Genomic DNA, 16,242 nt, shown 5'->3' with positions numbered 1-16,242 from the left:
GGATTTAAGGGGTGGGGGGGGGGATATTCAACATTTTTAAACATCTAGCATAAATGTTAGCTAGTAATTAATTCAGTTTAAGACAGATGAACAAGTGTGATAGTTTAATGTTGACAGTAATAGATAAATCAGTAAAAGTAATAATTAAGTTTGTAAGGAGTTATATTACGGAAGAACTGTACTTATATGAACCACAGAAACTTACAGTTTCTGTAAGTTTCATATAAATCTACAGTGAATTAATACTGTAAGTCAGGGTCTTCAACATTTCAGACAGTGTAGGCTGCATTAAAAATTTCAATGAAGCCCTCAGGCCACTAAGCTATACTGCAGTATTTAGAATTGTAAGATGTTTTCAGATTCACAAGGAACACTGTGCATTTGATACTTTACATAAAATCCTATAAAAATAAACAAACTCATCTTTAAGAGCATAGATAGGAGTTGGGTTCATGATAAATAAATACAATCAATTCTTGGAAAAAGATAAATTTAATAAAGAAAACATTCATTTTTTACAATGTCAACGGCAGTGGCGGCCGGTGAAAATTTTAAGTGGGGGTGCTGCATATACAAAATAAAAAAAAAATAAAAAAATTATTTTTTTCCTAATCAATAACCAATTTATTAATAAATAAATTTACATATTAAAAAATTGCTTTATTAAAAATATTTCACCCTCACCACGAACAAACACCAATAATAAAAAAGTTTCGTATGTCAAAACATAAGCTGTAACCTTTAACATGTTGTAAGCATTGTTATTATTTATAAACACAAACAAAATTTAATTTTTTCATTTTTTCCTTGGGGTGCTGCAGTGTCACAGTGCTTATGTACGAGCCGCCACTGGTCAATGGGCAACTTGGCAATATTTTTCCTTGACCAGCTTGTCTATGTTGGTGTCAATGTTGGAAGTCGCTATGCGCAGAGTATTCTCGAGATGTTGGTCCATAATCTGAGTTCTTGTCTTGGACTTCACATGCTTCATTCTGGTGAAGAACTGCTCACATAAGTATGTGGTTCCTAACAAAGCGCACATCTTCAAAGAAAGCATGCCGGCGAAGATTAGGGAATGCATCCTCAGAAATGTAGTCTTTGTGTAAAATGAAAGCAAGAGCACATTGAATAACTTTTCTCTCAAAGAAAAGTTGTTTTGGAGTTCAAGCAGCTCCATTTGTACTGAGCCTGGCATTTCCGCAGCATTGACACTGAATGGCATTGAAAATAAATCTAAAGAAGACTGTTGGTTACAAAAATCACTAAATCTCTCTTCGAACTCACTTTGCAACACGGCTAATTTTGTAGCGTATTCATCAAGAGACGAACAGTTGGACTCAACGAGAAGCTGATATGAGTTGTCTTTTGTTGCGAGTTGTGCCTCCCAAGGTTTGAGCTTTGCTACAAAAGCTTTGATGTGATCAAACAGTGTGTGCATCCAGTTGATCTTTGGATTGTAACCGCATATTTAGGTCATTCATATGCAACGAGATGTCGGTCACAAAGGCAAAGTCTGTCATCCACTTCAGATCATTAAATCCCACAATCAGATTCCCCTTGGTTTGCATGAACAGCTGTATTTCACTCTTTAAGTCAAAGACTCTTTTAAGAACCTTCCTTCTGCTCAATCAACGCACATCACCATAATAAATCACATCACCGTGATCCGCTTCGCATTCTTGGGTCAAAAACTTGGAATTGATGATGATTCAATCCTCTTGCCCTAATAATGTTAACAACAGTCACAATAACTTTCTTGATATTCTCAAATCCAATAGTTTCACAGTTGGATTAAACAGTGATAATGGACGAAATTTTTTCCTTCTAGTTCCAGTTCTTTCCGTAGCAGTGCAACAAACCCTTCGTTCTTTCCCACCATAGCAGAGGCACCATCAGTTACCACACCCTTGAAGTTGGTTAAGCTGAGGTTGAAACATTGGAACGTTTTCATGGCAGCTTCAAGAATATCAGTGCCTTTTGTCAATCCTTTCATAGGTACGAGCGCTAACAGGTCTTCTGTCACATTGAAGTGTTGATCAATGCCATGGACAAAGATAACTAATTGTGCTGTATCCTTCACATCTGCACTCTCATCTAAAGCAAGTGAACATGACATAAATTCGTAAGAGCATTTTTTTAAAGTTCCTTCAATGTCACTGGCAAGTTCTTCAACACGTCGTGCTACAGTTACCCCAAACAAACTCAGTTTTTTAAACACTTCCTTATTATTTGGGCACAGAATATCCCCAGCAGCAATGAGACACTCTTTAACAAACTCGCTGTCCAGGAAGGCTTTTGATTTTTTTAGCAGTTTTGTCGGCTATTACAGCTTTGACGCACGCTTCGCTCTCTTCCCTGTGCCTTTTAAAAGTACCCTGCTGGCATTTTAAATCAATTTGGAGACAGTTCACTTTGTCCACACGAAGTCGCCCTTGAAGGTGATCGAAATTGGAAGCATGCTTTGTCTCATAGTGTTGTTTTATATTGTATTCTTTTGATACTGACTCACAACTATGGCTTATCGAGAACCTTCGAGATGTATCTCGAAGGCACTAGACAGCGCACTAGAATGAACTACTGCTTCAGCCATCTACCTGCGACATTAGTACTAGTACCGCTTGCTGAAGAATTATGTCTATTTAATATTTATTTTTATAGGATTTTATAGGAATATCAAATGCACAGCGTTCCTTGTAAATCTGGAAAGCATCTTACAATTCTAAATACTGCAGTATAGCTTAGTGTTTCACGGGCTTCACTGAAATTATTTTTTATTTAATTGCATTTTAATGTTAAGTAATCGTTTTTTTCAAAATGGCTACTTTGCCATGGCTGGCAAGCCACAGCAAAGAGCTCCACAGGCCACCTGTGGCCTGCAGGCTATGCATTGAAGATCCCTGCCGTAGTACTTATAATAAACAACTTCCCAATATCTTGATGGAATTTCAGGAAAGCAAACTGGCCAAAATTTACTGAATTCATTGAAAATGACATCAACATAATTCCACCTACTGTTGATAACTGAAAGAGTCACTAAACTTCTCATAGTATCTGGCATGAAACACATCCCCAAGAGGATTCACAAAAATCTACACACCATGCTGGTCATAACTGAAAGTAGTATTTTTGCTTGACAGAGTATGAACAACAGAACCATCCAGACACTGCTTCTGCCCTCTTAATGTCTTTAGATGATGGTAGAAAAGCCCACTGGCATGAAGAAATGAACGACCTCAACTTTACCAGTTGTAAGACTTGGTCGCTACTGTACTACAAAATTCTTAGCAAAAAAAAGCTAAACAAGAAATTCCTGCAGTTAACCAAAAAAGAGATCCATCATCTTTATTAAAAAAGTTTTATCATTTCCTACATCTACAACAAACTCCAATCCAGTAACTATAGATGAAATTGATGCAGCACTCATACTAACTAAAACAGGTAAAGCTCCTAGTATTGACAGCATCCTTTCAGACTTTCTAACTCACTTTGGTCCAAGAGCAAAATCCTGGCTACCTAATTTCTTCTTCATAATAATAAATGATGAACAGCTCCCAAATCACGCCAATCATGCAATTATGACACCACATGGAAAAAAGGTTTACTATATAAAGCAGCTAAAATATATGTAATCAATTGCCAAAAAACACTAAAATTACTAGAACAAATGCTCTCTAATAGGAAAATAAAGGTTCATCTAAATTCACAAAAAAAAGCAGAATATTATCTTACAGGATAGATTGCCACAGCTTTATTCAACCTGAATAGAAGCAATAATCCTCCAACAGCTAGTTGAAAGTTTATCCGTGCTGATGACATAGCTATTGCCACACAAGATAGTACCTTCCAAGGCCTTTAGGAAACACTAAGCAAAGATCTGAGCTCCCTACAAAATTTCTTTGAATGCTGAGGACTATCTCCTAGTCCTAGCAAAAAAATGTTGTTTCTGCTTTCCATGTAAATAACCAAGAAACTCATAGAATAATAAAAATAAGCTTCTGCAACAGGACTCTAATCCACAAAAGTAACCCTCGATACCTTGATGTCACACTTGAGTCTAACTTACCAAAAACATATGGAAAAAAACTAAATAAAGATATCTGCTGGGAACAACATCATAAACAAGCTGACAGGCACAACTTGAGGTTGTAATGCTTCGACTCTTAGAATAGCAGCCCTGGCTCTATATTATTATTGTATCTATATTACCCTGTTGCAGAGTATTGTTTGTCAGTTTGAAGCCAAAGTCACCACATGATTCTTATAGATACACAGCTTAACATAACAATGAGAACCATTTCTGGTGCCTTACGATCTACTCCTCTCCCATGGTTACTTGTTTTTTTTCCCACATCACTCCTCTACGTGCTTCAGAAGAGAAGAAGCTACCATTAAAGAAATAAATAAAATCAGAAATAACACGAACCTTCCTATACATCAAAATATCTCTCCACTTCCAGATCTCCCATCTGGATTGTGGAAATACCAGATGATGGTCCCAAGGACTGGTAAATGTTAGATCTTGAATAAGGACCTTTTCGTCAAAAGGGTCATTCATTCAAGATTTAACAAGAATACAATAATAACCAAGAAATACTTGTACTATTAGTAAAGAAACAAATTGTTAATACAGAACATAATTGAATTACCTTAAAATAAAGTACAAAAAAAGAGGAATTTGTCTGTCTAGATAGAAATATTGTTGTTTGAAAACACTAGTAAGAAAAATACTCTATGCAAAATGTATATCAATGCAAACAAAGGTCCAAAGGTTGTGTGTGAATTACCCATGATAAACGTAACACCTGAAGCGAAGGCATTCGTGGAAAGCAAATTGAACTCATGTTCCCCGAAAAGAGCGCTCTTGAGGAGAAGAGTTGCAAATAAACAACTTAAGGACCAATAGGAAGGCACCATGAGAAAACTTCTGCAATGAAAAAGAGGGAACAAGGGATAATAAATGCGGGTTCATGCGGGTTTCAACCCGCGTTTTTTCTGTTCCTGTTTTCTTTCAGACCCAGGATGCTGACCAGCGGAAGGGAATTCTATGACTTCAGACGGCAAGTTTCTCCCCGTTGCTGACTGGCGAGTATTGAGCGAGTAATACGCAAGATGACGGCGTCCACCGACTTGGGCCATCGGTAGAAGTGATACCGGAATGAGACAATGGAAAGTTCCTCCAGGGAGATGGGCAGTCTGACGATAATGACCAGCGAGATGAGCATTTGCCCAGCAGAGTGCAGAAAATGGTTGTTTGGGATGAGCGAAGTGACCTCCACATGGATGCAATCCACTGAAGCAGTAAAGTATCTAACAGTAAAGGACGGATAAAGGGGACATGGTAACCTCATGTGGCGGTGGTAATGTACAGAATTCTCTTATTTTATTAATAATTAACATTAGAGGAAAAGGGTGAATCAATTTCTAGTTGGAAAGTTGGAAGAAAATTGACAATTGCCTAGAGAATGTTTTGAATGACTTATATGCATTGTAACTTGTTAGCTCCATTGGACTGGCAATTGGAGGACTTAAGTTCTTGTGTGAAACCTAATTAATGTGGTGGGGTCTGTGTTAGCGTTTGAAGTTAAAATTGTAAACTTGTGTTTTCCCATGTTAAATGTGTTTTAGTTGACCAGAGGATGAGTTATATGTTCATTAACTAGAGTGTTCATTTATGATTGTCAGTTGATTTAGTATAGGTAATGCGATAAGCTTTTGATATGTTTAAACCTAATTGTAAACTCATTAGATCTTTAATAAACATGTTTTACTATGTAAGCCTGAGTTTTGCTTGAGCATGAGACTAATTTACCACTCATAAAAGTTTGAACCTATGCTTTTTTTGAACATAAGGGGAAGGTATAGAATAATTAGAAAGGATAGGGCCATGACTGCAAACTGAGATCTCTACAGATGCTATATATATATTTAACGAATTTAGGTAGTTGTTAGAACTCTGGGAAAGTTTCTCAGAGCAAGAATTCTTCTGTCCTAGGATTCTGACTGGCGCAGCTGGAAAACAAATTTGTCAGAATTCGAAAAAGTTCGAATTCGACTGTTCCAGAGAGAGAGACTGGAGATCTCATTCTTAGTTGGCACAAGAGGGGATAATAGTAACATAGATTTTAAAGAAAAACGATGACGTAACACAATGAACACACCAGAATGAACTTGCAGAAAGAAGGTAAAATAGCACTGCTCCACAAAAATATAGACCAATCTTGTCTGTGGTTGGGTTGATGGACATTGCCATCGACTGGTTAACAGAACTGTCAAGTCTGTATATAGTTTTGCTCAATAATTTCTTTTATTTCCTGCTGCTAAATAAATCCTCCATATGATTTGCTATAGCTTAAGACTGCCTTGCCTCATATTGTTAATTTAATCAACTGCCTTTACTATTCTCCTAATTCTGATAACCATGCTAACTTTTTAATTATCTGAGGGTTAATTTCCTACGATCCAATTTCAAAAACAATGATATCTTCATTAGAGAGTTCAATCTTCATCAGACTGTGTTCACTTCTGGGAACATAGTCTGATGTGCTCTGATTACATAAATATTTCAGACAGAGAAGGCCAAATAAAGTTTGTAATGGGGAAATCCAACAAGAAATAATCAAATATGGAGGTACAAAAAGTTCTAGTTACATGGCCAAATTCTAAATTTCTGATTATGTAAGGCATATTCCATCTATCATTGTCCTTTGAAAGAGCTTCCTCAAGAAGTGTTCCCTAAGACCTCCAACTCTTCAAGAAAAATGTCAATAGACATTTTCTTACTCAATGTTCACCTGCACAACAACAACAACACACACACACACACAGTACTGATGTGCTATGAGTTTTCAATCCCTATTATATGGAAATAATATAAAAACTATAAAACGAATCAGATAAGATAAAGGCAACATAAAAACTGAGAAGAAGGATATTATGGATGTGTGGAGTATTTTAACAGATTATTAAACAAAAAAAGCATAAGAGAACACTGCAGAAAATACTATAGAGGAATATAATCTTGATTACATATAAATATTTTAGACAGAAAAGGCCAAATAAAGTTTGTAATGGAGGGCCAGAAATAATCAAATATGCAGGTACAAAAAGTTCTACAATTACATGGTCAAATTCTGAATTTCTGATTATGTAAAGCAAAGGTCAAATTTCAGGTGACTACAAGAGAACACTAATAGTACCTATAATATTGTTAGAGTTTTATGGTACTTACCAATAAAAATGAAAAATGCAAGAATACTTGAGAGGAGACTAAAAATCATGCAAGTGAAATTTAGTGAAGAACACTGTATCTTCACATTAAGAAAAACATATGCAATTACATCTGATATTAAACCACAGATATTCAACTCAGCTCTTTATTTTATGCAGATGATATTATACTCCTAAATAATCAGTATAGGTCTTAAGGATTCTTTAACTAAATTGAACTGAATAACTGCTATAATAAATTTGAATTATAAAGTTATTATATAATATTATATAAGTTATGATTATCATTAATCTCCTATCAACAATTTTCCTCCAAATTAGTCTATTACTTGTCAGCACTCCAATATTGTTGCATCTAACATTTCGTGTTTCTAAGACACATCTGACTGAATTAATCCACCTAGATTCTAGACCTTGGTCTTCCTCGAATGCCATCTTGGCATCAAACACCTGTTTTGCTAACCTTTCCTCGTCCATTCTATTTAAGTGGCTACACCATCTTAGATTATCTCTGTTCAGAAATTCTTGAATGCTAACATTGCCAAGTTCCTTTCTAATATCTTCATTTTTCATAGGATTTGGCTGTTCGTGCCACCTGTTTATGCTAATTTTTCTAAGAACTTTCATATCTGTGGTCTCTAGTCATTGATCAAGTGCTTTATTTTTAACTCAACTCTCAGATTCATACCTTAAAATCAGTTTGAACACTGCCTTGTATATACTGCTGGTTTAGTGTTTTGACTAATTTCTCTCTTATTACATATAATTTCTCCATATAATATAATTTCTCTCTTATTCTTACTCCACTAAAAGCTGTTGCTAAACAGCTGAAATATTTTACTTGTTCTATAGGCTCTCCATTCAGAATGCAGTTGATGTGTTGAATGTTTCTGCCTATTTTCATAGTTTTGGTCTTTGTATTGCTGATTTTTATGCCAAATTTGTTACAGCTGTTATTCAATTTAACTAGAGAATCCTGGAGATTTGAAACAGATGTGTTTAGGAGTACAACATCATCTACATAAAGCAAAGAGCTAAGTTTGACATCTCCAATTGTAATATTATTATTGTTATTACATGACACCTCCAAGGAGTACAAAGTCGCACTGAGGGAGGGCACCTACTCTACAACTCTGTCTCCACCACTCAATCCAAAAACTACAGCGAACCATAACTACACCAACAGCAACTACTGCCCACCACCTTCACAGACAATCACAAGCATCCATGCCCATGGTGGGATTCAAACCCACATCCTTCCCATTATGCATAGCATTATACATGTCCAAAAAGTGGTGTGCTTTATGAGATACATACTAAAGCAAGCTATATGAAGTCATTAGCTTCTATATACAAGTAGTAGCTCAGATCTGAATATATTTCACATGCAAAAAATTGTTTTGCTTTCTTGGGAAAAGGATTAAAACAAAGTATAAAATTTCTTGGTATCTTTAACATATAATAAACCCAAGGTAAAAACTTTCAACATATACAGTGATACCTCAGCTAACGAGTGACCCTGCTAACAAATTTTTCAGCTAATGAAGATTTTTTCACTGTTTTTCAGACTCGGCTAACAAATATTTTAGTGGATGCACGTGCTAACATAAAGCAGCAAATGAACGGTCGGGCCATTCCGGGAACTTATCTTTTCATCTGTGTGTGTGACAAAGAAATGAGTTGACCACATCACATAGGGAGACCCACCAACCTGACTGGGTTGTTTACGTTCGAGACAGTGAGACGCCTCATACCAGTGTCAGTACAGTGCACGTTCCGTGTGGCTGTGAATGTGAGAGGTAAGTGTGATAGCATTTATTCTTTACTTGTTGGCTAAATTCTACTATGGGGGATTAATTTATAATTAGTAAATTTTATTCTTATCTAATTAAATAAATAATATGCTATGTGATATTTCTTTTATATTTTTTATAAAAAAATTTTCTTGACAATGGGTCCAAAAAAAGTAAGCGACAAACCCAAGGGAAGCAGAAAGTTACTCACAATTGAGCAAAAGAAAGAAATAATTTCAGCATATGAAAATTGTGGATTTAGCAGTCAAGCATGGCATAGCTTCATCATTAATAGCTACAATTTTGAAGGAGGAGGAGATTAAGGCAGCTTCAGTTGCAACTGGTGTGAAGACCTTGGCCTCTCAATCCTAAAGAAGTTCTGTGAATGAAGAAATGGAAAAGCTTCTGATGATCTGGATAAATGAGCATCAAATGGCTGATGACACTATGACTCAAGAGATGATCTGCAGCAAAGCCAGAATGATTTATGAAAATTTGAAGAAAAATGTGGCAGGACACAGTACAGCAGAGGCAGAGGAAGAATTCAAAGGAAGCAGAGGATGGTTTGAGAAGTTCAAGAGAAGGTCAGGGATCCATAGTGTAATTAGACATGGAGAAGGAGGCTGAGAAGTTTGGTAGAGAATTTCAGGAGTGGAGACCATCATTCATAGATACAAGCCGGAACAAGTGTTTAATTGTGATGAAACTGGGTTGTTCTGGAAGCAAATGCCCAAAAGAACTTTCATCACAAAAGAAGAGAAGTGTATGCCAGAATACAAACCTATGAAAGATAGAATAACTCTTTTATTTTGTGCTAATGCAAATGGTGATCTCAAAATTAAACCAATGTTGGTCTACCACTTTGAGACACCAAGAATTTTCATGCTTAGTGTTTATTGGAAGTCAAACACCAAGGCATGGGTAACAAGAAGTATATTCACAGAGTGGGTCGTGGAGGTGTTTGGGCCCACGGTGAAAAAGTACCTGAGAGAAGAAAACTTTCCTGAAAACGCTGTGCTTCTTCTGGACAATGCTCCAGGGCATCCACCTGGCTTGGAAGAAGATTTGGGGACAGAATTTACCTTCATCAAGATAAAATTTCTTCCCACATCTAATATTTAGCAACCCATGGACCAACAGGTCATATCAAACTTTCAGAAATTGTATACAAAACACATGTTCCAAAGATGTTTTGATGCAACTTCATTTACCAGTCTGACTCTGAGGGAATTCTGGAAGGATCATTATCATATCCTTCAAGCTATTCAAGTCATTGCCATGGCATGGAACAAAGTGTCAGTTAGGACACTTAATGCTGCCTGGAAAAAGTTATGGCCAGACTGCTGCAAGATAAGAAGTACTGTTTCCAGTGTTCAAGATGCTGAAGATGCTGCTGGAGAACTTGCTGCTGAAAATGCTGACATTGTAGATAAGATAGTCTCCTTGGGCAAAGCATTACATTTGGAGGTAAATGAAGAAGATGTAGAAGAATTAGTTGAAGAACATGCAAAAGATCTGACAACAGAAGATTTTGAAGAGTTGAAAAGCAACTGAATCAGGAAAGAGACAAGGAAGATAAAGAGTGCTCATCAGAGGAGGAGGAGGACAGCAATAAAAAGGGAAGAATGCGAACAGGTGACATTAAAAAAATGCTGCACTACTGGGAAGAGTTTCAGTCTTTGGCTACAAAGTGGCATCCCAACAAAGCTGAAAATTTGGAAGAAAAATAGTAAAAACGTTGTGTACATATTTTCAGTTTAATAAAGTGTATATAATAGTGTAAAGATCGTCAGTTTTTCATTCTATTTTCCATTCTCCATCTAATTGGGTAGCTGTTCATCTCAGCCTTTGGTGAGTTTTTGCCCTTTTTTACTATTTTATAAAATTTATCTTTAAATAGTAGGCACATCCAGAACGAATTAAACGATTTTCTATAGAAACCTAAGGGAAATCACATTTCGGCTAACGAATATGATTCCGGAACGAATTATCTTCGTTAGCCGAGGTATCACTGTATATATATTTATACATATACATTTTCCCTTAAGATAAAAGAACCTGTAAACTTTTTACAGGTTCTTTTACCAGGTTTGTGTATTAGGTGTTTCCCTATATTACATATATGAAACTAAATTTTCTTTGTATATATTTTATTAAAATAACAAAGTACAGTCATCCCTCGACTTACATTCGGGTTCCGTTCCATCCGGCAGGACATAAGTCGATACATTAAATCAACAGAATTATAGGACAAGAGACTTAACCGTAATAAGTATACTGTCATTTTAATTTTTAAACCTTATTATAAAACTGTACTGTGTGTTACTACCACTATAAAACAGGAGAATAATCACCCAATCTTCCTCCACAATCACATCTTCATTACCTTCCCTGTGTGAACGATCAGGCTGTGGCTCTTCTGGTGTAACCTTTGTTTTTTTTGATGAAAATGTCCAATGTGCTTTACTTATTCCTCTTCTTCTTTTCATCATAAATTTATTCATAGCAAGCAAATACATAATTTACTTTCGTTTCTATTATTAAGTAGCGTTCAACATTAGGATTCATATCTTCAGCGATTTTGAGAACATCACTAACTGCAAAGAACATTTCTGCAAGACCCTGTGCTGTAAATTGTTTCTCTTTTCCCCTCTTCCTTTTCTTGTCTTTCCTCTTCTGCAATAGTTGTTCCTCCAGTTCGACCAATTCTTCATTGGTCAACTCTTCAGGGGAACTTTCTATGAGTTGAATTATGTCATCATTCATTTAGAGATTCAGATTGTTTGCTAGGCCCACTATTACAAACTTCCAAAATCATACACAAATCTTTTTAATGTCTTTTTCCCATATGCCACCATACATTGAGAGGTCACTTCATCCCAAGCAACAGCAATATTTTTAATAGCATGATAAATATTGAATGTTTTCCAGAATTGCATGAGAGTCTGGTCATTTCCTTCAGTAGCAGAAATGGCTTGTGAAAAAGTTCTCCATAGATAATAAGCCTTAAACACTGCAAGAACTCCCTGATCCATCAGCTGAATCAATGAAGTAGGGTTTGGAGGGAGAAACATGACCTTGAACTTGGTGAAGATCACCGCTACAAGAAGACACATAAGATGGATGACCCAGAACATTATCTAGAATTAATAAAATTTTAAATTCTACATTTTCTTTTACACATTAGTATTTTATTTCACTTGCATAACAGTTTATTAAGGCACCCTCAAAATATTTTTGAGTTCCACAACTTCTTATTGCTCATAATGAACTGGGAGTATGTTTCCTAATGTTTTTGAAGATTCGTGGATTCTCACTGTGCCACATCACAAATGATTTCAGTTTATATCCAGCCACATTACCCATAACAGAATCATAATAAGAGCTTTGAAACTAGGTATAGATTTAGCTTTTTGTGGAAGAATGTCCGCTAGGGCATTTTTTTCCAAAACAAGGACATCTCTTTCATATTAAATATTTGCTGTGGCAAATAATTTTTCTCTGTAATACTTTTATCCAATTTTTCCACAAACTCCTTGGCAGCCTTCTCAGCACTTGCAGATTCCCATACATTTTCACATTATGCAGCGCAAAACGCTGCTTGAATCTCATGAACCAACTGGAAGAAGCTTTGAATTCGTAGTCGTAATCAGACCCTGCTTTCTCCTTCAACATGTTGAAGAGACTTAGTGCCTTAGCAGTTATGGTCACAGTGCTAAGGGGTATGTACTTTTGGTTCATGTCCTCTATCCATGATGCAAGTAGCTTTTCCGTATCACTGATAGGACCTTGTCGTTGCTTCATCACTATCGTCGATTTAATGGAAGCAGATCCTTTCACAGCCTCTACAATTTCATCCTTATTTTTTCAAAATGGTCGTCACTGTAGAATGAGACCATCCGAAGTCATGTGCGATCACATTAATGGGCTTACCTGCTTCATGTTGCTTTATAACTTGCAACTTTGCTTCAAGATCAATTGTTCGCCACTTTTTCTGTGATTCTTTACTAGGTTTTTTGATTGTGCGTGCAGGGGCCATGTTGCACAAAACATCGCAAAATATTTAATGATAAATACACAAATAACCCATTTCTCAAACATAAAATTAACAGAGGAACTGTTGAAGACACATGCCGACTGCCGAGGGAGGTTGCCACTGTGTATGCATCTTTTCGAAAGTATAGCCAAAAATGTTATTTATTCCCTTATGGGATCACGGACGAATCTTTGAAAGAACGTAAGTCGAGGGATGACTGTATATATATATATATATATATATATATAAACACAACATATAAAATGAATTTATCAAATTATATGACCCTCTACTCATTCACACACACACACACACACACACACACACACACACACACACACACACACACACACACACACACACACACACACACTTAAAACCTTAAAATAAACAGTCTTCTGGCATTAAATACAAGATATATGCAAAGGCAGACTTAGAGAATCAAACACTTTTCCAAAAAACATGCAAATATTACTCGAGAAAATCAGAACACAAATTCCTCATCAATGCTTAAGTTTACCAATGGAAGCAGCAACACATTTTCTAGCACACAATCATACAGGCAAAATGACAACTCATACCTGTGTACTCTACATATGCCTTACTTCTCTAACATATTCAGTTTCTACTTCAAAACAAGTACCAAAAATTTCAACAGTTTATCTTCATAAAATTCAACTATCCAGCACTGAAGAAGAAAACTTCTCAACAGGACCTTGGACATATAAGGAATCCATAAAATACAGCCATTCATCCCTATGTTTTTCCTTATTTCTTAAAGGGAATTATTCCTAGCTCTCTTTTATATTCTTACATCCATTCCCACTCTTTACATTTCTCTCTCCATATATATATAAATCTCCTTTTCTCTCTCTCTCATATACATTAGCTGATCATTTTCTATATCACAGTCCAGCATACACTATATTCTCTCAATTGTGATTGCATGAAATGGCATCACAACAGCCGGATATCACAAACACAAAACAGAAGTTGTTTCAGCAATGGCAGACTGGATACGTTTGTTTGCAGTGCTATCAAGTTTATTTTCCACTTGATTTTTCATTGCATTCAATATAAAAACATCCACAGATATTTTAAATTCAACAGCATAGAAAGGTATGTACATCATGCTGTTGAATGATAAACTGTTTCCTCCAATGACATAGACATGAAGCGGAGTGAGGCTTAATGACCTCGTTAGTCAACTACTAATAGAGTAATTACAAGCATTGCTGCTATATTCTTTTTACAGTAAAATATCATTTTATTATCATTTTATCTACAAAATGATAATTTTTATACATCTTTTATTTCATTTTTAACTACTTCAACAATGATAAACAAAATCATGTTAAGATATTTAAATATCTTAACATGATTTTGATGTTAAGATATTTAAATATCTTAACAATTTGCTACATGTCAGAAATAATAAACAGCTTAACAACCCATCCCAACAAAGTACATCTGTTTATTAAAAACTGTATAGCAAAAGTCAATAGCTAGTATAAAGCTAGAATCAGGGAAAGGTGTTTGGTATTTGGAGAGGAGTAAGACAAGGAGATCCTGTATCACCCAAATCGTTATCTGTTACATTAGAAGTCTAAGAATGTCTCATGGGAGAACTATGCAATTAGCATCAATGGTAAAAATCTCATCACTTACATTTTGCAGATGACACTGTTCTTTTAGCAAAAAATAAAGAAGAGGCCCAGGAAATTCTAAATAACCTTGATAGAGAAAGCAGGAAAAAAGGTTTAAATATTAACTAAGCCAAATGCATGACAAATTCAGGGTCAAATCAAACTAAAATTAACATTTAATTGTATTAAAATCTATATTTACCTTAAGACACACACAATGAAACAAAGCATGTTGGATGCATAAAGATTACTTGCTAAGAGATTTACCTACACACCTAAAAAGAAAGCTCTTTAATATACCCATTATTCCAGTGCTTATCTATGGAAGTGAGACATGGACAATAACAACTAAAAAAAGAGAAAGTCAGGTTGTTTGTGGTCCAAAGAGTCTTGGAGAGAAGACTGCTCCACATAACCAAATGGGATAGAATAAGAAAAGCTAGAATTAGAGAGATGAGATGACTGGAGCAGAAGATTTTGTGAAGTGTTGTAAAGCATATAGATGGTGATGGGCTGGCCATATTAGTAGACTGTGAGACAAAAGGTCAACAAAATTAAGCAATGAGTGGATACCAAGAAAAGAAAAGGAACTGTTGCCAAAGAACAAGACGGAAAAATGATCTACAAAGGTCTGACATGTGACAATGGACATTACTGCAAAGTTAAGGGGAGGCCTATATCCAGCAGTGGATGGAAAGAGACTAAAGAAGAACAAGAAGCATGTTCTTCTTCTTCTTCTTCTTCTAGTTTCCTTTCCAGAAAGTAGAATTTCTATATTTTCTGGAAGGAAATCTAGTAGAGAAGTTCCTCCATCATTCTCACACTCAGCTTTATTCCATTTTTTTTTTTTTTTTTTTTTTTTTTTTTTTACAGATGGGAACTATATGAGCCCTACTCCAATCATCTGAAATTTGACCTTCTGACCAGGCCCTCTGAATAATGAAGTGTAGCCACTGCAAAACTTTTTTACCTCCATATTTAAGCATTTCTAGTCACATATCATCTACTACATCTGCTTTTCTACATTTCAAGTTGTTAATGGCTTTTCTACCTCAAGTATCGATATACTTGAGGTAGAAAAGTATATAAGTATATCGATATACTTACACAAAGGCCATCACAAACCATGCTTTAAGCTCATTCAATGTATCTGTATTCACCACAATGTCAGGCAAAAGCATTCCACTGACCGACCACTCTCCATGCAAAGAATTTACTCCTTGCACCCCATTCTATGAAAAATTACCAGGTTGTTATCAGGTTAATGTGGTAACAACCCTTAGGAGATCTGACCTCCTATTCATTAAGCTTTGCAAACTACATTCCCTCAATCTGCCCTCATATCCTACACCCCAAAGGCCAATTACGACCTTAGTCAATCTTCTCTGGACCCTTTCCAACATATCCTCATCGCCATGAAAATCAGGAGACCAAATCTTGCACAATAATCCATCAAGGCCTTATACAATAGAACCAGAACCTCTATTTCTAGAAGTTAAGGTCCTCTGCATCATTGCCATCATCTGATGTGTGATATTTT

At 35.8% G+C, this 16,242-nt stretch overlaps 1 protein-coding gene across 3 annotated transcripts in view; it reads right to left on the bottom strand.

Annotated features, from left to right (window-relative positions):
* Positions 1 to 16,242, bottom strand: part of Gmppb (GDP-mannose pyrophosphorylase B) — a 169,427-nt gene that overhangs the window by 22,980 nt on the left and 130,205 nt on the right. The window lies entirely within an intron of this gene.

Source organism: Typopeltis vanoorti, chromosome 5 (genome assembly GCF_054136105.1).
Source record: "Typopeltis vanoorti isolate ZY-2024b chromosome 5, IOZ_Tvanoo_1.0, whole genome shotgun sequence".
NCBI classification, from domain to species: domain Eukaryota; kingdom Metazoa; phylum Arthropoda; class Arachnida; order Uropygi; family Thelyphonidae; genus Typopeltis; species Typopeltis vanoorti.
This window is presented reverse-complemented; position numbering and strand designations above follow the sequence as displayed.